The 22,780-nt window shown below is 40.5% G+C and overlaps 2 pseudogenes; one reads left to right on the top strand and one right to left on the bottom strand.

The window, feature by feature from the left end:
• Nucleotides 1–408: 408 nt before the first annotated feature.
• LOC139471985 (nuclear apoptosis-inducing factor 1-like) lies at nucleotides 409–2,145 on the top strand (annotated as a pseudogene).
• LOC139471804 (putative nuclease HARBI1) lies at nucleotides 1,979–5,849 on the bottom strand (annotated as a pseudogene).
• Nucleotides 5,850–22,780: the final 16,931 nt, after the last annotated feature.

Below are 22,780 nucleotides of genomic sequence, written 5' to 3'. Positions count from 1 at the left end.
CTGGTAAAGACACCGGGAAATGTTCAGCGAGTTCAACAGGATACGAGATACAAATATAGGCGATTGTTAATCCCTGTTAGAGCAATTCCGAATGCAAGACACCTACAATGAAATCCAAACACAACCGCTTAAACCTCCAGGGGCGGTATTCATAAACATTCTTAGAATTTTCTTAAGAATACTCTTAACTCGCTAAGGAAATTCTTAGCGAAGTATTACACTTAGGAGTGTAATCATAATGACTCTGAGCGTAACTTTTAGCTAAGAATTAAGTGAAACTCTGAGAGTAACTCTTAGGTCGGACATTGGTCGTAACCAGGGGAATCCCTGTGCTATATTTAGAATTCCGGGCACTCTTCAGTTTTAGAGGCATGATTTTGTATCGCGTGACTGTCACGTGATGTAAACACGCAGACGTGCATCTGTCAACACTTCGCGCGATGGATTCAGCACAAATGATTGCAGTGAAGCGCAAACCGAATTGGTCATCTGACCAGACCTTGCTCCTGGTCCAACTTGTTGATGAGCGGAAGGCTATCATCAAGGGCAAGTTTGGGCCAGGAGTTACGTCGCGGATGAAGAAGGAGGCATGGGGTGAGGTGGCAGCAAACATCAATGCTGCATTTTCCTAATGTGATCAGATCGACAGAGGACTGCGAAAAGAGATGGTATAATATCCAGTCGAAGTCAAGGCAGGAGATATCAGCTTTCAAGAGACAGCTCAGTGGCACCGGTAAGTAATTAAAAATGACAACTAAAAACATCTTAAAAACAGTATTTACAATGTTTCTGTTACTCCGTCCGAAAAGGTATCATGTCCGAAAATCCATGATCCGATAAGCAGTTTATAAACAATGTACTCTTTGGGCCTAAATTATTTCGTATTATTTAATTTTCTTCATAAAAAATAACATTTTGATTAGAATTCATGTAAAATTTATATTTAGATAGGTAGCAGCTTAAAAACAATGCACACTGTTCAATCATGTTTAATAAATTACTTTATGTCTTCATTGAAGATTAATGTCTTCATAAAAAAGTGAAGGCAAATATGGATTCTTTAGGGGAGGTGAACTAAAATATGCCTTCAAAAATGTTTGACATTTCATAATAATAATAATAATCATAATAATAGCAACAATAATAATAACGTTTGACAATTATAATAACATATTGTATTGACCTTTGTATTTACTGAAAAACTTAACTGACTTAAATAAACAATATTTTCCACTTGACAGTTACATCTGTTAAAATGTTCTCATTACACCATACTATCTGCATGTTATTTCTTTATGGAAGACACATATATACATGTAAAAAATAGACAAAGTAACAATCTTTGGAAAGAAAATGTTGATTTATTTCAGTTTACCATAAGCGAAAAAAGTAGAGGCATGTAGAAATTATTATATTAATTTTTTTATGAAGCTCAAACATGATACTAGAATAGACCAAACTGGAATAGTTAAAAATTACCTAAAGAAAACAGATGTAGCATTCATACTGAGAATCATTACCAAAAAGTTGAACTACTTTGCATGTGATTAGTATATGATTAATTTATGCAGTATGAAATATCTTTTTTTAATATCTGTATAGGCAGTAAACATCATACATATTCCAAAGTAGACACAATTTATGGATAACATTTGACATGTTCACCGACTCATACAATATTATTAAGACAAATTGAGTTATGTCTTTATCTTTATCTATTGCGTCACATTAATTTATTGTATCAAGAAGTACATCAACATTAAAAATCTTGTAATTATTGCAGGAGGGGGACCTGGTCCGAGCAAGTTAAGTGTGGTGTCTGAGGCAGTTTACGATGTTCTTGGACACACAAATGTGAGCATTAGTGGAATTGAAGGGAGCTTCGATTCAACCCCTTTTCCAGGTCATGGATATGTCAAACAGGTAAACATTTTTTTCTTTAGTGATAAAAAACTTATGATATTTATGTTCTGGTTTATGGCTCAAACATTAATGTGAAACATTTTCTTTTCAGTTGTCAGGAAGCAGCCATCCTTGGCTTGGAATCTGAAGTTTGTGGCGCCTTGCCACATGGAGTACAAGCCCACCCTCAAGCAACCTGTACTTCAGCCTCATCTGTCTCCTGCTCAAGAAAAGAAGACTTAAATGACCAACAACTTCTAAGAAAAAAGACATTATTAGAAATTGATGTACTGCAACTTCAGAAAGAAATGCTAACCCTAAAATTAGAGATGATGAGAAAAGATCAGTCTTATAATTGAATAGTTATTTCACATTCTATGCTAAATTAATTCAAGAAATCAGTTGCCTTTACAGGAATTTAAATGATTAATTCACTGAAATTCACATAATCAAGTTTTGTTTAGCAATGCTCTGTAATTTCAGTTATTTCACAAAAAGTCTATAATTATAGGTTAGAAAGTAATTTGGATGTTATTTCATAAGAAAACTGTCAAACATTGAAGTAATAACAGGAATTTTGAGTAAAAGATTGACAACAATAATCTCAACAACAGTATTAACATTAACAATTGATTGTTTTGATATCTTTCATGTAAATATATTGAGTTTAAATAGTTTTCAATGATTGTACCAGTTAACCTAAATCAAACCTGTTGCATTATAATATGGGTAAGATTGCTATATATATATATCAAAGGTATGTTTGTAAATAGTGATTTTATTGAGTTGCAATTTATTGAAATTGAACATAATAATTGGCAAAGATAAGTTTGAATGTAGCACATGTATGTTGTCTTTTGTCATGAATAATTTTCCAGATACTACATACAAAGTGGTGAGATTCACTAGTATACAGTCGCACATATGTAAAGAATTCACACAATAATCATATGTCATGGATTGTTCTCCAACATGTTTCAGCATTATCTTCAGGAGAATATTCTGAAGATTTTATGGAGATAAAGCTGAAACTTGTAGGAGAACAATCTGTGTCCTGTGATTATTTTGTGAATTTCTTTACAAATATAAATATGACACATGTCAAAGCAAATACAATGCAAAGTTTTTGTTTTCCACTCAAATGCAACTACGATCTTGTACATTTACTTGGTAATATTTTCTTGTTAAATAACACAAATATCATCATCATTCCAGTTGTTGTTTTTATTTTACTTAAACCTCACACACAAATGATTTTGGATCTTATTTCAAGGAATGTCCTGTATGATTTTAGTAGAAACCGAGAAAAAGGGAAATTACTCTAACCATCCAAATTTAAAGGGGATGTTGAGGACCGTGGCCATTTTAGGCTTGGCTAAAGATGTGTGAGTATTCGTCAAAGCTCCCAACTGTGGTTATCTGGTAGGTAAAATACTGTTTTGATCAATGCTATTTCATCATATTGATTGTTAAGGGCAATTTCATCTATTCCTCAGTGTTCACAAGGGAAACATCATACCTGTTGTAGAGTGACATAGAGAGTTGAGGTCGCACATATAGTGTCAAGGGCTGAAAAACGTGCGATGTTCATGAACTCTGCTAAACATGCCTCCTACTCTAACCTGCAGAAGACAAGGAGACCTTGATGAGATTTGTGTTCTTGAACTGTGAATTGAGAATAAACTTTTTAACAGGACATAAAACAATACTTTTTTCATAAAAACTTTGTACCAAACACTTACATATCAGAAATATTTAATTATAATCAAATATCAGAAAATGGTTCATTATTATTAAACGTTTTATTCTTGTCACACATTTACAAGTCGTAAGTCAGTTTCCTTAGAGATACTGCAATGGTTACATCCATTCTGTCTGCTTGTTGTACAATAGATTACAAAAATGATAGATATTTTTTTCATGTGGCAAAATAGTAACAAGATTATGTTTACCATTTTTTTTTAAAATGTATGTAAAACATTGTTGTGGTGGGATGAAGATCAGATATGTTTTCTTTTTTTTCTATAATTTGGTTTAAAAGTATGAAACATCATTGACAGAATTGTTTTCCCATAGATCACGTTTGTTTTAAATGTTACAAAAGCAAAGTGAAGAATGATTAAGCTTGCATAATTTGGCATTAACAATTTTGACATGTTCATATCATATCAAGCTGACAAATAGCAAATGGCGATAAGGTGATAGATTGGTAATGAATAATAAGAATTCAGAATAAAGAATTATATTAGTTACATAACCAAACCAAATATATTATGCACACATACTTTGAAAGTGAATGTTAGCGAAGTTCTCCCTGAACAAACGACCATCTCCCATAGCCTGTGGCAAGTGGTTGGGAGGATTGTTATTATCATCATCATCATCATCATCACTGTTTCTGTCATCATCACCAGCACCACCTGGCAAAAGGATGTTCCTCTGTTTGCATATATTGTGTAAAGTGGCACACACAATTACCACCTTGCAAACCTTCACTGGGTTGAGTCTGACCTCGCTGTGTAGGACATGGAACCTTCTTTTCAGTTGTCCTATACCCCTTTCGACCACACACCTGGTGCGTTTGTGAGCTCTAGAAACACAAATTACATCATTATTAGATTCAGATTATGTATTGGTCTTAACAAACATACATATGGTTTTTCATTCAATATTAAATTACTATAACTACATTAAAATACTATTTAAAAATGTAAATGTAATGTTTTTCATTCTGTTGTAAATATTTCATTTACAAAATTCTTACATTAGCTTGACTTCAATAAATAATTGTAAGAATATTTTAAAATATGTTTTCATTATTTTCTAAATATTTCATAAATAATAATGTCAAGATCTAGATCTAAACGAGTTTTACAATAATTATTAATACTTTTTACAGATTTTTCCACAATACAAAAATGCTATATTCAATTTTGATATTTACATTTTCTGTTAGTATAATTTGCATGTTAGCATAAATATATACTAAAAAGAAATTTCGTCCAAAAACAATCTTAACATTTAATTATTTTCAAAACAATAATTCCGGTATTGATATCAAGGGGAAGTCACTCTAATACCAAGTGCACGAGTGACATATTTGTAAACGACTAGGCCTAAATGCAACGAATTATTATAACGTGGAATCTTTTGATGTTATTGTTATAAGCAAAGACAGTAATTCATCGGTGGGGTTAACAACTTCACGTACCTGTTGTATCTAGTTTGTGGACCGGGTTGGGGTCTAAGGTAAGGTGTCAACAGCCATCTTCGACACGGATAGCCGCTGTCTCCGAGCAAATGGCAACCTTGAGGGATGAAATGTTGTTCGAATGCGGTTCGGACACCGCTCTCATTTAAAATTCTTGCATCGTGCGTAGATCCTGGCCACTTGGCAACGATGTCAAGTATGTTGTAGTGAGCATCAAATACTATCTGCACATTAATGCTGTGGAAATGTTTCCTACAAACGTACTCCGGCTCATCAACACTCGGGGCAATTATGCGGACATGGGTGCCGTCAATTACACCAAATACGCCAGGAAAGCCAGCAATTGCCATGAACGCTGCTTGATTACGTTGGATGTCTGATGGTAGTACAGGTAATTTGACAAACTGTCGGACAATAGCCGGTGTTGACAATGCATCAATTGTTTCACTTACAATGCGGCTTATGGATGGCTGACTTATTCCTAGATCATCTGCGTTACACAGTTGCATTTTCCCAGTTGCAAGATAACGCAGCATGACGGCTATTGGGTGATAGCATTGTTTCTTTGTGTAGGGGAGGTAAGTCTATCCCTGATTAAATTTGTGACAAATAATATACCTGCACTGTCAAGACGAAACCGCTGGATAAGTTCCGTGTCTGAATACACACTGAAAATGTTTTTCCTTGGCCTGAAAGTTCTCAGCTGATGCGGCTGGGGTGCCCCAGCTGCCGCCATATTGGATACTTAAGAAAATTCTTAGGTACCTAAAAGCCCTCTTGAGTACTCTTAACTTTAGGAGTACTCTTAGTGCTAAAAGTTTTTATGAATATGACTTAAGAAAATTCTTAGATTTAAGAGTAACTTTTGGTATTTCTAAGAATTTTCTCAGACTTAAGACCTCTTTAGCACTCTAAGAATGTTTATGAATACCGCCCCAGGTGTGCAAAGACCGTTGATCGTGTTGGTCATTCAACAGGTTTTCCGTTCTACGCTCACAAACTTTATCCAAAAGCTATGCAAACGTACACATGACGGACACACACAGTTTAGATAATTCGACTGTAAAATATGACCTGCGCGCATAAATCTTTCCGTGAAAGTGTCATCGTCGCTATGGGCCTTTCAACAGAAAGCAGGCTAAATGCAGTGCGCTGTTTGCTCTTAAAGAACTGTTCCATAAATCCGATGTTAACACTACCATAAACGTATGTCTACATGTGAGTGAGTGAGTTTGGTTTTACGCCGCTTTTAGCAATATTCCAGCAATATCACGGCGGGGCACACCAGAAATGGGCTTCACGCATTGTACCCATGTCGGGAATCGAACCCGGGTCTTCGGCGTGACGAGCGAAGGCTTTAACCACTAGGCTACCCGACCGCCCCTACGTCTTTATCTTCGTTATATACCCATCACGTGGGGAGTCCGGGGAGAACTGACCCCAGCTACCTATACTTGAAAGAGGTGACTCAGATGGATCTGGCGGTCAGGGTCGGTGACTTGGTTCCTTGAGTGTCATCGTATACCGTGATGGAGTGAGGTTCATGTTTAACATGTACAAGTTACACGTGTATCATAGACTGCATGTGTAGACCTTATACCCCGATGCGTGCCCCCGTCCCTCCCACACCGCGATATACCGCTTGTGTGCCCCGCCAACAGATTAGGAATTCATAACCGGAAAATACACGAACTAGACTTGCTGCTGTGTTTCAGGGTTATTAATAAATTTGAGTTGCGACTGGGCACATAAAGAAATTCGGCAGTGGGTCATGTCTGTATTGTTATGATATGGTAAGTTAAAAGGTTGCTTGTTTTTTTGTCGGGGGCACGGTTGCCCAGTCGTCTCTGGCACCGCAATTCGCTCTGCAGAGTTGCGTCCCCTGGACGCTCCAGGAACCTCTGCTGGTGGATTTAAATCCCGGTTCGCCCCAATTACGTTTCTATGTTTAGTCAGCACCATACCCGTGCTCGTGGGTTTCAACAAAGTGGCTACTGTCTGAGACCTGCATCACTTCGGGCTATCCTTCAACATTAAGACACCACACCGCGATAACTAAAATACTTTACAAAGGGAAATTAAAGCTGAGTATACTTGAGTCTGAAAATATAACAAGCGAAACCCCTCTTTTTATAAGGGAAGTGGTGAGTTTTAATATACTCTGTGGAATATTAAGGAACCTATTCTAAATGCTTATATATGGGATATTTCATGGATTGTTTTGTTATTTGCTGTCAAAGCTTTGGAAAATAAAATTATCCGCGTTTAATACTGAAATTCGCTCCCCATAAATGGTCGAAGTACTGCGACCGCTGTGGGGAACAATACACTGTCCAGTTGTTGATTTTTTAACAACTTTCTGGGCTGGGTTTGATCTGGCCGCGGATGATGTATCGTTGAGCGCGCACGGACACTGCACCTCAGCTCAGATGTCCCCGGCTTGCCTCAATCCATTCGTCATCACTCGCCCCTTTCCGTAACCTGCAAGAAGTCCCAGAATAACACGTGTTGGTCACGAATGGCCTCAATCCGACTGTGTTCATTCCGGGACCACTTGCAGGTTACGGAAAGGGGCGAGTGGTGACGAATGCTGCAAGTTGGTCACGGTTAGCGGAGAAAGCCGGGTGTCAGCAGGAAAAATGTAAACAGTGTACGCAACAGCAGAACACTCCCACATTCAAAAGTGATCCATACACTATTGAATTGCAACCACAAATGATCATGAGATGCACGTGAATACCGTGCCTTCTCTGACCTCGGCGTGACCTTGAATCGTGAACGTGTTTTTCAACCCGCCAACAAGATGAACATGATGAAGATGTGGCAGCTCATGTTAAGAAACCCGTAAAGATCTGCATTGGAATTGGTCTTGAGCAAGCCTGATTTGTCGTACGAGGCGACTAACAGGATCGGGTGGTCAGGCTCGCTGACTTGGTGTGAAGCATGTCATCGTGTCCACACCGCCTCCGTGGTCTAGTGGTAGAGCGTCCGCCCGGAGAGCGGAAGGTCCGGGGTTCGATCCCCGACCGCGTCATACCAAAAATAGTTAAACGATGGTACTTGTTGTTACCCTGTCTGGCGCTCGGCATTAAACATGACTGGTCGGCTCGGAGTCAGTATACTGTGTCTGAGTGGGGTATTCATGTTAAACTGCGGCATGGTATCTCAGTGAGCTATAAATCGGCATCAGTCCGGGCAAGTACAAGCGCGCGCGCACACACACACACACACACACACGTGCTATACGTTAAAGCCCATTTCACCTCACCTCAACTCATCGTATCCCACATGCGTAGATTGATGTTCATGATATTAATCACTGGATTGTCAGGTACCGACTCGATTATTACAGATCGCCGTCACATGCTAAGTGTGGCGTTAAACAACAAACAAACAAACAAACAAACAAACAAACCAACAAAACCTTCACAGGAACATTCATAAAAATGCAGTTCACAGCCAGTCTAGATCTTTCAACGTACCATGTTGAATTTATAATGTTCAAACACGGGGTAATATCGGACAGACTGACAACTTATTACTTTTATAACACTCAGAGATTCTCTATTTACAAAGACTAAGACTGGTTCAACAAATCCAATGTATACCTACTGCTCGTGTTTCGGGGTAGGTTTGCTGTACTCTTTAGGCTTGGCACAGTGTTGGTTTCGGACAGTGTCAACAACAGATTGACCGTGGTAGGAAGATCGCGCTTATCATACGACAGACCCGTGGAATCGGCTCACCCCATCGTTATCCTACCCAGCATGGGTGTTAGTGCCCCTTTACTTGTGGCAAAGGTACATCGTAACCGATCGAATTAATTATCAATGACACAAGCTGTTAACGATACATTTAGTTTGCTGTGATTTGTTACGAACATGTTGTTGTAAGGTACACCAATAGTATGGCGGTAGAGATATGCAACACTTCCGGGTTCAATCGTAATGATAAGTGTGCAGGTGATCTGTATCACGAACGCCCAGTAACACATTCTCAGTAAGGGATGCACATGCATGTACGATTTGACGCATCTATAGAACTATTTGAAATGTTTTATTTTCATTTTTTTGGAGGCCGTTTCTTGAATTTATATTCAGTGTATCTGCAAGTCGTGTATCTCCACCCATCTGCCTCGTCGCAATGTCTTTATCAATCCGGATTATATACATTTTGCCTGTCATCGCACGCAATGTCATCCCGTTAACACCTCAGTCTGAGGGATGTCTACCGGTTAACAGCATCACCACAGGAACTCGATGATAGCGTGTATAGCATAACATATTCGTATAGAAAATAAATCACTATAATAGAGACCTTGTCTCTATGTATACTGAACCAAATTAAAAACTTCACTATCCTAAAATTTTAACATTTTGATCAGTTATCATTGTGGGCCCTTATTGTGTATTTAAACAGTAATGGCCACGTATTGTCTTCAGATAACACCCGTTTTTTTGTGCAGATGAATCGATCAAAATCATGTGCACAGTACTATAGTGGCAAAAGTGTTTTTTCACGTGCAACTGGTCACGTGGCCATAATATCGCACGTGTTTTCAGCCATACTTGTTAGCAGTCATTAACAAAAAAAGAAAAACACAAGAAAACAAAAGTCTTTACGGCCCTTTGTCATGCCACGCCTTTCAAATGTGCAACGTGAACGTGCCATCGGCATGTTGCAGACGGGAACGTCCGTAGCTGAAGTCGCAAGGACGATAGGTTGTAGTCGACGGACTGTTTGTGATTTACGGACGCGTCTACAACAAACGGGTACCACCGCTGATCGCCCTCGGCCAGGTCGACCACGTGTGACGTCACATATAGAGGGGTGTAGAGATTTTTTTCTATACGAATATATTATGCTATCCACGCTATCATCGAGTTCCTGTGAGCATCACCTCCTGGTGAGAAACCGTTACTTGAGATTGTGTTATCAAGTTTATCAATGCCGTTTGTTACATCACACCCGTTCTCCGTTAGTGTGAACTGAACTTCCTGAATGAGTGTACGTCTTATAATTTATAGAGGTTGGTCCGTACGTGTGGTGTGCAGTCAGGCACTGGGTACCCCAGACGGTACTCTTCAGCTTGACGTAGGTTCAGCAAACTAATAACCGAGTATCTCTGTGATTCACTGTGAATGAGACCGCCTCCGTGGTCTTGTGGTAGAGCGTCTGCCCGGAGAGCGGAAGGTCCGGGGTTCGATTCCCGGCCGCGTCATACCAAAAGACGTTAAAAGATGGTACTTGTTGTTACCCTGACTGGCGCTCGGCATTAAGGGGCTAAAACAAGGACTAGTCGGCTCGGAATCAGTATACTGTGTCTGAGTGGTGTATTCATGTGAAACTGCGGCATGGCTTCTCAGTCAGCTAGCACTATAAATCGGTATCAGTCCGGACTAGTACAAGCAGCCACACAAACACACACACGTACATGCACGTCGCTATATAAGTGCAATAATCTTGGACGCGACGTTAAACCCAATTTCACCTCACCTCACTGTGAATGACTCGCCCACATGACCATCTGACCACCTTTTACGGGAGTAGGACCACAACCTCTAGACGAACATCTAGTCTCTGAAATGAACATATCGTACACACACAAAAAAAAAGTTGTTCAGTTATCTTAATAAAAATATAAAAAAAAGGAGCCCAGTGACTCTCTCCATTTTCATGATACTGCAGTGATCTAGACTTGCCAAACATATAGACTTCCATGGGCTGTATTTGATATATATTTGTATCAGGGTATGTAAGACAGACTACACAGCCTCGGGCATGTCTGCTGACTTTCTGCCAAATGTCATGTATAGTACATTTAATCTAGTTGATGAACTTTGGAAAAATATCAAATTGTAAGATGCACGTGGAACCGTCAGGCTTATTCAAATAGATGTAGATAAATGTGGTGGTGTGCGTGTACGTAATATTAAAGAATTATTTATACAATCACTTTTCAATTCTCTAGTTTGGTCTCCTTTATGATTAAATCGGGTTTTATGAAAGTTTTTTTCGCATCGTAACAGGGTTGAGTGATTTTCTACCTGGTCTTCAGTTATCAGTTGTGTATCACAAGAAATGACACGCCTCGGATGTTATAGTAACTGTGTTTGTCAGACGAAATCTCGCCGAACAATGTTGAATCCAACGTGTGTTATTTTGAGAACTGTGTAGCTTTTCGTGTTATACGTTTGAATATCGATCGATATAATCATCCTTTTATTTCCAAATATCTGGCCCGAGAACTCACTAATCTAATAAATCTATAATGATATGGATTCAGGCGGAATATCGAGTTTCATCGGTCGTCATACAGCAACAAATGACACTTATAGTATGGCTGTAGAAGTATGCAACAAATGACACTTATAGTATGGCTGTAGAAGTATGCAACAAATGACACTTATAGCATGGCTGTAGAAGTATGCAACAAATGACACTTATAGTATGGCTGTAGAAGTATGCAACAAATGACACTTATAGTATGGATGTAGAAGTATGCAACAAATGACACTTATAGTATGGCTGTAGAAGTATGCAACAAATGACACTTATAGTATGGCTGTAGAAGTATGCAACAAATGACACTTATAGCATGGCTGTAGAAGTATGCAACAAATGACACTTATAGTATGGCTGTAGAAGTATGCAACAAATGACACTTATAGCATGGCTGTAGAAGTATGCAACAAATGACACTTATAGTATGGCTGTAGAAGTATGCAACAAATGACACTTATAGTATGGCTGTAGAAGTATGCAACAAATGACACTTATAGTATGGCTGTAGAAGTATGGAACAAATGACACTTATAGCATGGCTGTAGAAGTATGCAACAAATGACACTTATAGTATGGCTGTAGAAGTATGCAACAAATGACTCCTCTTGCCATGTGCTACATGAAGCGTGTCATCACACGCAATGTCATCCCGGCAACACCCCAGTCTGCGTGGTGTCTACCGGTTAACAGCATCACCTCCGTCATCCGTACATCCATGTTTGTGACCACATAATAATTCCGGTTTAAAGAAGAATGGCTGGCGAGAAACCGTTACTTGAAGTTGTCTTATCGATTTTATCAATGTCGTTTGTTATATCACACCCACTCTCCGTTAGTGTTAACTGAGCTTCCCATATGACAGTACATTTGCTTATCATTGGAGGGCGGTCCGTACGTGTGACGTGCAGTCAGGTCACTCTGCGAATCCGAGTGGCTACCAACTGGTTTGGTGTATGAGCAGGTGTCCTTGGTTAGAAATCGGCCAAAATGCGACAACCTCAAAGTCCAACTTTAATGTGGTATCGGTGCTACGTCGGTACGGTCACTGGATGACTCACCCACATGAACATTTGACCGCCTTTTGAGATAGAAGTCACCGATTATACTACCTCCAGGCTTGTCACCTGACCCCCAGGCTGCTGACATACCCCTCCGAACAGGAGAATAAAGAAAACATTTTTTTAAAATGTTTTTGTATCCAGTGGACAAAAAACTAATGGCTCCAAACTATTTTGTTGACAGATACTGTGCGTGCGCGCGCATCACGGTGCCCTCTTTCAATCATTTATTATTATTGAGCTATTAATAGAAATAAGTCCCCACATTATGCTCTATTTCCGTTTTACACATAACTTTCATGAATTTAAAAAAAAATGGTAATGGTATGTAATCCTGTCCGCCTTTTGTCTAAAGTGCCGTTTGTGACCCTCATCGTTAATTTAATCAATAATAGCTTAATACAACACATACATGTCTCCGTTTGCCATTTCTCTATAGGATATTATGAAAGATTTGCCATGTGAAAAACTGGTTCTTTTAATTTGAAGGTTAAATTACAGTACACAAACAAAATGCAACAGATGCACAAGTTGCTGTCATTACTGGTTCTGCGTATGCGTGGTGAAGCCCTATATAGACTTTACGAAGAAACAAGAAGTGTGCACAACCAAATGCTAACTTTTCCCTCTCACAAATGGACCAGCAGGTGATACTCTGCAGACCAGCAGTCTGAAGACACACCGAGGTATGTTTACCTTCGGATCTGAGTGAGTGAGTATGGTTTTACGCCGCTTTTAGCAATATTCCAGCAATATCACGGCGGGGGCTTCACACACTATCCATGTCGGGAATCGAACCCGGGTCTTCGGCGTGACGAGCGAACACTTTAACCATAAGGCTACCAGACCACACACACACACACACACACACACACACCACCCCACCCCACCCCACCCCCCACCCCCCCCACCTCCCCACCCCCACCCCCACCCCCACCCCCTTCGGATCTGACAAATGAGTCCGCTATTGCCCAAGGTGTGCAGTTGTGATAATATGTGCAATTACATCGGTTATAACATAACAGAAAGTCACGCGTACCGTTCGGTCAAAAGTAAACAAATGAATATGTCTCGAGGAAACTGTGATATGACCGAGAAATACATTTACTCATGGCAAAAATAATATTGTGTCTATGTAGCCATGTTTTATTTTTTGCTTCTCCTAAAACGGTACATGCGCTATGGTGTCATTGGATATTCTGCCTTGTCCATTACGTGATTGTAATAATGTCAATCACTGGATTGTCTTGTCTAGATTCGAGTATTTACAGACCGCCGTCATATAGCTGGAATATTGCTGAGTGCGGCGTTAAAAAACAAGACAAAAAGTCAGTCATACGTCAAATGTGGCACATGTACAAAGTAAATATGATATATATGATGTTGGACCGCCTCTGTGGTTTAGTGGTTAAAGCGTCTGCCCGGAGAGCGGAAGATAAGCGGTTCGATCCCCTGGCTTGGTCACACCAAAATACGTTAAAAGATGGTACTTATTGTTACTGTTCCTGGCGATCAGCATTAAGGGTGTAAATAACGGAGTACTTAAGAGCTCAGGGCCTCTGAATAGTGAATACTGGTTCGGTCCCCTGGCTTGGTCACACCAAAATACGTTAAAAGATGGTACTTATTGTTACCGTTCCTGGCGATCAGCATTAAGGGTGTAAATAACGGAGTACTTAAGAGCTCAGGGCCTCTGAATAGTGAATACTGGTTCGGTCCCCTGGCTTGGTCACACCAAAATACGTTAAAAGATGGTACTTATTGTTACTGTTCCTGGCGATCAGCATTAAGGGTGTAAATAACGGAGTACTTAAGAGCTCAGGGCCTCTGAATAGTGAATACTGGTTACAAAACCACCAGTGCCCAGTTCCCATCACTCCGTTATTGGTCTTATGTCTTAAGATTGATTGGGTAGTCAGGTTTGTTGATTTGACTGTTTTCTTGTCATGGTCTCCCAGTGACGACGTTGATCGTTGCTAATGTTTTCAGTGACCGCTCAATCTTTTATATACCATGAAGAGGCGGGATAGAATAGGTCTTCAGAAACCCATGCTTGCCTAATAAATCCATATACTTGTCATTGTATCCCAATTTCGTGCATCGATGCTCATCATATCAATTTCGGTTATTTACAGACCACCGTCATACAGCTGCAATATTGGTAGTGCGGCGTAAAACAACAAACAAGCAAACAAGCAATCTTTACAAACAGTAAACGAATGACAGACACAACATCATTTCAAAGGTTAAGTTGTTACCATTTTAAACAAAATGATCAAATACATTGCATTTATACTTCAAAAGAAGTATCACTACATTTAATCTGATTTTGATTTTGTCCGATTGATGCAATTTATAAAAATATCACTTAAAGGTATCGATCTGCCCCAACTAATCAGTCAGCAAAAACAACCAAATGAAATGGAAAAAAGAGTAACCTTGCTAACTGATTTGCCTGACTGAGACGCCATTATTCACAGGCGGCTGTATATTATGTTTGAATATGTAAGTTTGAATATTGCTGTTTGCGGCGTAATATTCCCAACCTCCGTCCAATCGGCTCACTCCATTGTTATCCGAGGCAGCATGGGTGTAAGTGCCCCTTTACTTGTGGCAAAGGTACATGGTAACCGATCGAATTAATTATCAATGCCACAAGCAATTAACGATACATTTAGTTTGCTGTGATTTGTTACGAACATGTTGTTGTAATATGCACCAATAGTATGGTGGTAGAAGTATGCAACACTTCCGGGTTCAATCGTAATGATAAGTGTGCAGGTAATCTGTATCACGAACGCCCAGTAACACATTCTCAGTAAGGGATGCACATGCATGTACGATTTGACGCATCTATAGAACTATTTGAAATGTTTTATTTTCATTTTTTCGGAGGCCGTTTCTTGAATTTATATTCAGTGTATCTGCAAGTCGTGTATCTCCACCCATCTGCCTAGTCGCAATGTCTTTATCAATCCGGATTTTATACATTTTGCCTGTCATCGCACGCAGTGTCATCCCGGCAACACCTCAGTCTGCGGGGTGTCTACCGGTTAACAGCATAAACCACAGGAACTCGATGATAGCATGTATAGCATAACATATTCGTATAGAAAATAAATCACTATAATAGAGACCTTGTCTCTATGTATACTGAACCAAATTAAAAACTTCACAATCCTAAAATTTTAACATTTTATCCAGTTATCATTGTGGGCCTTTGTTGTATATTTAAACAGTAATGGCCACTTATTGTCTTCAGACAACACCCGCTTCTGTGCAGGTGAATCGATCAAAATCATGTGCACAACACTTTAGGCAAAAGTGTTTTTTCACGTGCAACTGGTCACGTGGCCATAATACCGCACGTGTTTTGTTAGCAGTCATTAACAAAAAAAGAAAAACACAAGAAAACAAAAGTCTTTACGGCCATTTGTCATGCCACGCCTTTCAAATGTGCAACGTGAACGTGCCGTCGGCATGTTGCAGACGGGAACGTCCGTAGCTGAAGTCGCAAGGACGATGGGTTGTAGTCGACGGACTGTTTATGATTTACAGACGCATCTACAGCAAATGGGTACCACCGCTGATCGCCCTCGGCCAGGTCGACCCAGTGTTTCGTCACATATAGAGAGGTGTGATTTATTTCTATACGAATATATTATGCTATACACGATATCATCGAGTTCCTGTAAGCATCACCTTCTGGTGAGAAACCGTTACTTGAGATTGTGTTAACAAGTTTATCAATGCCGTTTGTTACATCACACCCATTCTCCGTTAGTGTGAACTGAACCTGCTGAATGAATGTACGTACCTCTTATAATTTATAGTGGGTGGTCCGTACGTGTGGCGTGCAGTCAGGCACTGGGTACCCCAGACGCTGCCCGGTATTCTTCAGCTTGACGTAGGTTCAGCAAACTAATAACCGAGTATCTCTGTGATTCACTGTGAATGACTCGCCCACATGACCATCTGACCACCTTTTACGGGAGTAGGACCACAGCCTCGGGACCCGTGAAGATTCCGGGGTAGAATAGCTCTTCAGCAACCCATGCTTGCCGTAAAGGGCGACTATGCTTGTCGTAAAAGGCGACTAACGGGATCGGGTGGTCAGACTCACTGACTTGGTTGATACATGTCATCGATCCCAATTGCGTGGCTTAATGCTCATAATATCAATCACTGGATTGTATGGTCCAGACTCGATTATTTACAGACCGCCGTCATATAGCTGGAATATTGCTGAGTGCGGCGTTAAACAACAAACCAACCAACAAACCAACCACAGCCTCGGGCATGTCTTCTGCCAAATGCCATGTATAGTACATTTAATTAAGTTTATTTACTTTCGAAAAATATCAAATCGTAAGATGCATGTGGAACCGTCAGGCTTATTCAAACTGATGTAGATAAAGGTGGTGGTGTGCGTGTACGTAATATTAAAGAATTATTCATGCAATCACTTTTCAAATCTCAAGTTGTGTCTCCTTAATGATTAATTCGGGTTTTATGAAAGTTTTGTTCGCATCGTAACAGGGTTCAGTGATTTTCTACCTGGTCTTCAGTTATCAGTTGTGTATCACAAGAAATGACACGCCTCGGATGTTATAGTAACTGTCTTTGTCAGACGAAATCTCGCCGAACATTGTTGTATCCAACGTGTGTTATTTTGAGAACTGTGTAGCTTTTCTGTTTCGTGTTATACGTTTGAATATCGATCAATATAAACATCCTTTTATTTCCAAATATCTGGCCCGAGAATGATATGGATTCAGGCGGAATATCGAGTTTCATCGGTCGTCATACAGCTGGATTATTTGAATGCGGCTTTGGCAAGAAGACAGGCAGATTTGAAGGTGCCGACAAATTATGCTTGTTATTGTTGGAAGAAAAATAAATTGTCTGCCACAAAAATGGCATGAGCATTTTGACATGCGTCAACGAACTACCTGGTGATCGAAAACCGTTCATTTGATACACAAGGGAGATAATTTCGTTGCCCATTATCGCGAAATTAGGTCCCTTTTGTGCCGCTTCAACTTGATGCACATTTGAAAGACCGTCGCAAACGATGGAATAAAATATCAACGACACAATCTATTAACGATACATTTAGTTAGCCATGGTTTATTACAAAAATGTTGTAGTTACAAGATACACTTATAGTATGGCTGTAGAAGTATGCAACAAATGACACTTATAGTATGGCTGTAGAAGTATGCAACAAATGACACGTATAGTATGGCTGTAGGAGTATGCAACAAATGACACTTATAATATGGCTGTAGAAGTATGCAACAAATGACACTTATAGTATGGCTGTAGAAGTATGCAACAAATGACACTTATAGCATGGCTGTAGAAGTATGCAACAAATGACACTTATAGTATGGCTGTAGAAGTATGCAACAAATGACACTTATAGCATGGCTGTAGAAGTATGCAACAAATGGCACTTATAGTATGGCTGTAGAAGTATGCAACAAATGACACTTATAGCATGGCTGTAGAAGTATGCAACAAATGACACTTATAGTATGGCTGTAGAAGTATGCAACAAATGACACTTATAGTATGGCTGTAGAAGTATGAAACAAATGACACTTCTAGTATGGCTGTAGAAGTATGCAACAAATGACACTGACTATAAAAGTCCAGTTTCCACCCTTGCCGAACTAGGCTGGAATTCCTGGGCTCGATCGTAGCGCCACAAGTTGCTATTACAAGTTATGTCCTTTCTATGCCTCTCCTATGGACCAATCAGATCCCACCTCTCGTATCACTTGCATTTGCTTCAAACAAAACGGGGCGCCCAGTCAAGACGATCTGATGATAATCAAGATCTCTATATTGTGATAAAACGAGTCTTATATCGCGAAGTGCATCAAAACACGTGAGCACCTTGATTAAAAACATGAAAAGATTTAGAAAATATCTGTTGACAACGAGTTGGCGGTGTACATGCTTTTTAAAGTTTTAAAGTGGCACTGATCTAAAGCAATTCCCCGGGACTGGTTGTTGCCTTTGTTATTGTTTTTTCCCAGTGAGTACCCTGATGCATAGCAGAAATCTAGACTAGTTCGCGACCTCTGCTGCGCCATTCGTAAGCGCATTAGTCACTTTTATGGGTAGTAATAAGGGCGTATGGTCACATTGATCAACAAAATGAAATACAGTTTTCGAGATAATAAGGAAATGTAGGTATCTTTGTGGGTAGCATCGGTAATGGTGACGAAGTTTTGATAAGTCACTTGCTTGGTAATTTTGCGATTTTCGTTTACACTATTTTGACTTGCAACACAAAGTAAATATTTCACATAAGCATTGCTTTTTTATAGTGTGTATAATTTTTTTACTGTCAAAATGTTTCAAATTTATTAAACGCCTAAATATTCAGTTATTTTACAAAGTGACTGAAAAACATTTCCATCTGTATTATTATTATAACGAATTCCAAACATTTCGATATTTACTCATTTACGTACTAAATATATACCAGTATGTTTCTTATCTAAGACGAGTAGAATAGCGTTTGTTTCTATTTTGTCATCGAATGATGCCGATGTAATGTTTAAACTGTCTTTATTTGTAAAACATGGGATGGAACTACGAAATAACATGTTGAGTGGAAATTCAGAATTTTAATTACCTTACCCTAGAAAGTCCTCATGATTATCACCGATTGTTAAATGAATGTTATATTTTTATAATTTTTGTTGTATCTCCCAATCTGTAAATTCTCACCCACTGTATTTATCTGAACTTGTATATGGGCCAATCGCCTTTGATACATTAAACGTCTTTGACTTTGACTTTGACTTTGATAGTTAATGTCATCACCAAGAGACTGAAAATGTTACGTTGAAAAGTACATTTCTATGTTGTTTGGCTTCTAATCCTACATAATAATCTGTTGTGATGTTTGTAGGCCCTTTTGATCGTCTTAATCAATTTTAGTCAATCTGGACAGATTTTTCAGTCAAAATGACTGAAATATTTACACATTTTATAAATCGCCTGAGAGAATCACATTTTACAATTTGACGGTAATATATACACGCGTCCAAAGGAAAAGACTTGTGAAAACAACGTCTATCGCGCATTGAAGAATTTCCCAACCAAGACGTAGAGAAACAAGAACGAATCGGTTCAATGCTACAGCAAATGAAGGAAAACAAAATGCAAATACCATAATTACAACCTACCAAATTTATGTGTATAAATTTTAGGCAGCTTCTATGTTCGAGGAATGTATCCGTGAATATCCACACAAAGGAACAATATTCCACTCGTCTGCAGCTGTACAAAGAAACTTATTCGATGTCACGTGTCTCTATAACAATCAAATATTTTAAAAGATATATATCGTATCGGGATATTATAACCCGTGTTCGTTTCTCAACTGATCACTTGGATTGTTTCAGGTGTTTCACGTGGGTGTCAAGTCCCAAGGGTCGGCTGAGAAAGCCCACGTGACAACTATTTTCATAACGTCCACGGTTCCTAAAAAATCCATTGAGTGATAGATAACAATGAGCAATCAATCAATGTATTATCAGTTAACCCTTTGAAAAAAGTATGTTGTTTTTACATCGGCACTTCACGCCATGATATGAGGGTAGTCCCTTTGTTATAGTAAACCTAGACATGTAAACACTCACTTTTGACATATCCACTGTGCAAGATAACAGTGATTAATCAATCAACGTATTTTCTGTTAATAATCCTTTGATGACTAGGAACGATCCGTTGATTTACAAAAAAAAGTTAATCAACTGATCATTTACCTCTTGCTGGGCTGCCACGTGCATATTACATAACACACATTTCACCTCACTTCAAACCTGGATTTAGATTGAATAATTACCCCAGACACAAAAAATGCCAAATGGGCACCTTTGTCAGGTAATCTAAGTGGTGCTACCACTAATTGTACCTGTAATAAATTCATTAACTGAGCATCAAGTGAATGACGACAAATACACAAGTGTAGGGTTATACCAGAAAACGTGGATGACAAGAAGGGAGTAGTAATCGTATTATCGACGCAATCCGAAATCCGAAATGCTTTCACTGCATGGATACTTTTTTTTATTAATAAACTATAACCATCTGGGTATTTCCAAATGACGACATCCGATGAGCTCCGCCGTTTTTTTTGTCTGTTTGTTTAGGCTGAAGAAATTAATTAACATGCGCCCTTTGTCGAAATCTTTATAGATCACAGTTAACCAATCAGTGTTCAAAAATGCGAAAAACAAATATTGCCTCCAGCCTCCAAGTTTATTTAGCTGTCCTTGCAGACGTTTCTGGTCACGCTCAGTTGCGTTGCGTATCATCCGGGTACTCACGGGGCAAAAAACAAAACGAAGGCAACAACCAGTCCGGGGAATTGCGTTAGATCAGTGCCCCTTTAAGAATAACTGTTGACTTCGTCAATGTAACTCAACTTCGAAGAAAATTCTAAAAATGGCACCTTATGAAATACGTACGCAACATTTACCCTATTTTGTCAAAAAACGCTGATTTTCCCGCTTTATGCGTTAAACAATGAGTTTAGAGATGGGATTTTGAACCGACCCTCCGAGGTGTGGTAAACTAGCTTTGAGAATAATTGCAGGAAGAGTTACCTCCTCTTGCAATGAGCATTGCTACATGAAGCGTGTCATCACACACAATGTCATCCCGGCAACACCCCAGTCTGCGGCTGGCTTGGATACTCGCCCTGCGAACACGTCCACCCAAGCTCTCAAAACTACAAACCGACTATGAGAGATCTCTCTAGGTCACTACCGAGGGAGCTTGTCTCCATCCTGGAGCCCTTGCTGGCTTACCGGGTTGGGCACTACTCCCTCAGGACTTCCTATAAGTCCAAAACCTCCACCATCTCCATCATCTTTGACTTAGGTCAAAAGAAGAGGCCTCTGGTCAAAGCCCCGGCCAAGACCAAGCCTAAGGAGAAACCCGCCCCGGCCCCTGCCCCTGCTGCACCACACCCGGTGAAGAGGAAAAGGCCGCCCAAGGTAAAGAAGACTCCTCCAGTCTCCAACATGGAGATCGAGGAAAGTCTTCCTACCACCCCTCCACCCCCAACAGCAGCACTGGAGCTCGCTCCCCTCGAATCCAGGGGGGAGGAGCCCTTCCGCTCGCCCGAGGGGACAGGACACGGGAGGAAGAAGAGAAAGAGGAGAAGCATATTCTCCCCAGACGCTTCACCCATCCCAGCTACTCCTTCCACCCAGTCCATGGAGTGTCAGACAGCCGACCCTCCAGGCCCTACACTCAATGACAGCCACACCCAGACCGCCACACCACCAGTCCCCCCCCCCCCCCCCCCCCCCCCCCCCCCATCCGCAACAGTCACACCCAGACGCGCGGATCATACTTACCCGGGAAACAGCTAAAGTCAAGGACTCACACAAGCACCTGCCTCCACCCGCCTCCGGGAGACCTACCAACAGGATCCACCCGAGCAGCCGCCCCCAACCAGCCATGGTTATGGTCCAGTCCATAGAGGGCGAACGCTTCGAGCATGAGATGCACAGTTTCCAGGACCTCAAGGACTTCCTGGAAAACAGCGATGTTGTCTTCAACAACAACTTCGTCATGGCCATGGCGGCCCGACTAGTTGACGGTCTCTTCCCAGGCCTCAGCCGAGAAGAGTACAACATCGCCGCCACGCTCCTCTCCGGCCAGCTGAGATAATCTCCTCTGGTCGCCACACACGCTCGCCCGCCGACGCCGTGCCTTCCCACGCTTGACCCCCTCCCCCCACAACCCACGCCCCAACTTTTCCATATTATTGAGTACTTTTTTACCACCCTCCCCCACCCAGCCAAATCCCCGCCCCCCGCAGCTTTTTCTACTTTAGGTCTGTAAAAGTTACATTTTTTTGGGTCGCACTTCTTTATTTATTCATTACGCTTTTTTTCTCCCAATAGTATAAAGTGCTTCCCCGTGTGCGAAATACGCTTGAGTCGGAAAGTGCACGTTAAATCTCCAAGTATAGAATAGAATAGAACACAATGTCTCACCACATCTCGGCTTGGACACTCGCCCCGTGCAGACGTGTCCTTCCAAGCTCGCTACCCACGCTCAACTATAAGAGACATCGCTCTGTCGCTACCGAGGGAGCTAGTTGCCATCCTGGAGCCCTTGCTGGCTTTCAGGGTTGGGGACTACTCCCTCAGGACTTCCTACAAATCCAACTCCTCCACCCTCTCCATCTCCTTTGACTTAGGTCAAAGGAAAAGGCCTCTGGTCAAAGCTCCGGCCAAGACCAAGCCTAAGGAGAAAACCACCCCGGCCCCTATCCCTGCTG

The sequence above is a fragment of the Haliotis cracherodii genome, unplaced genomic scaffold (genome assembly GCF_022045235.1).
Source record: "Haliotis cracherodii isolate W230 unplaced genomic scaffold, xgHalCrac1.p SCAF_23, whole genome shotgun sequence".
NCBI classification, from domain to species: domain Eukaryota; kingdom Metazoa; phylum Mollusca; class Gastropoda; order Lepetellida; family Haliotidae; genus Haliotis; species Haliotis cracherodii.
This window is presented reverse-complemented; position numbering and strand designations above follow the sequence as displayed.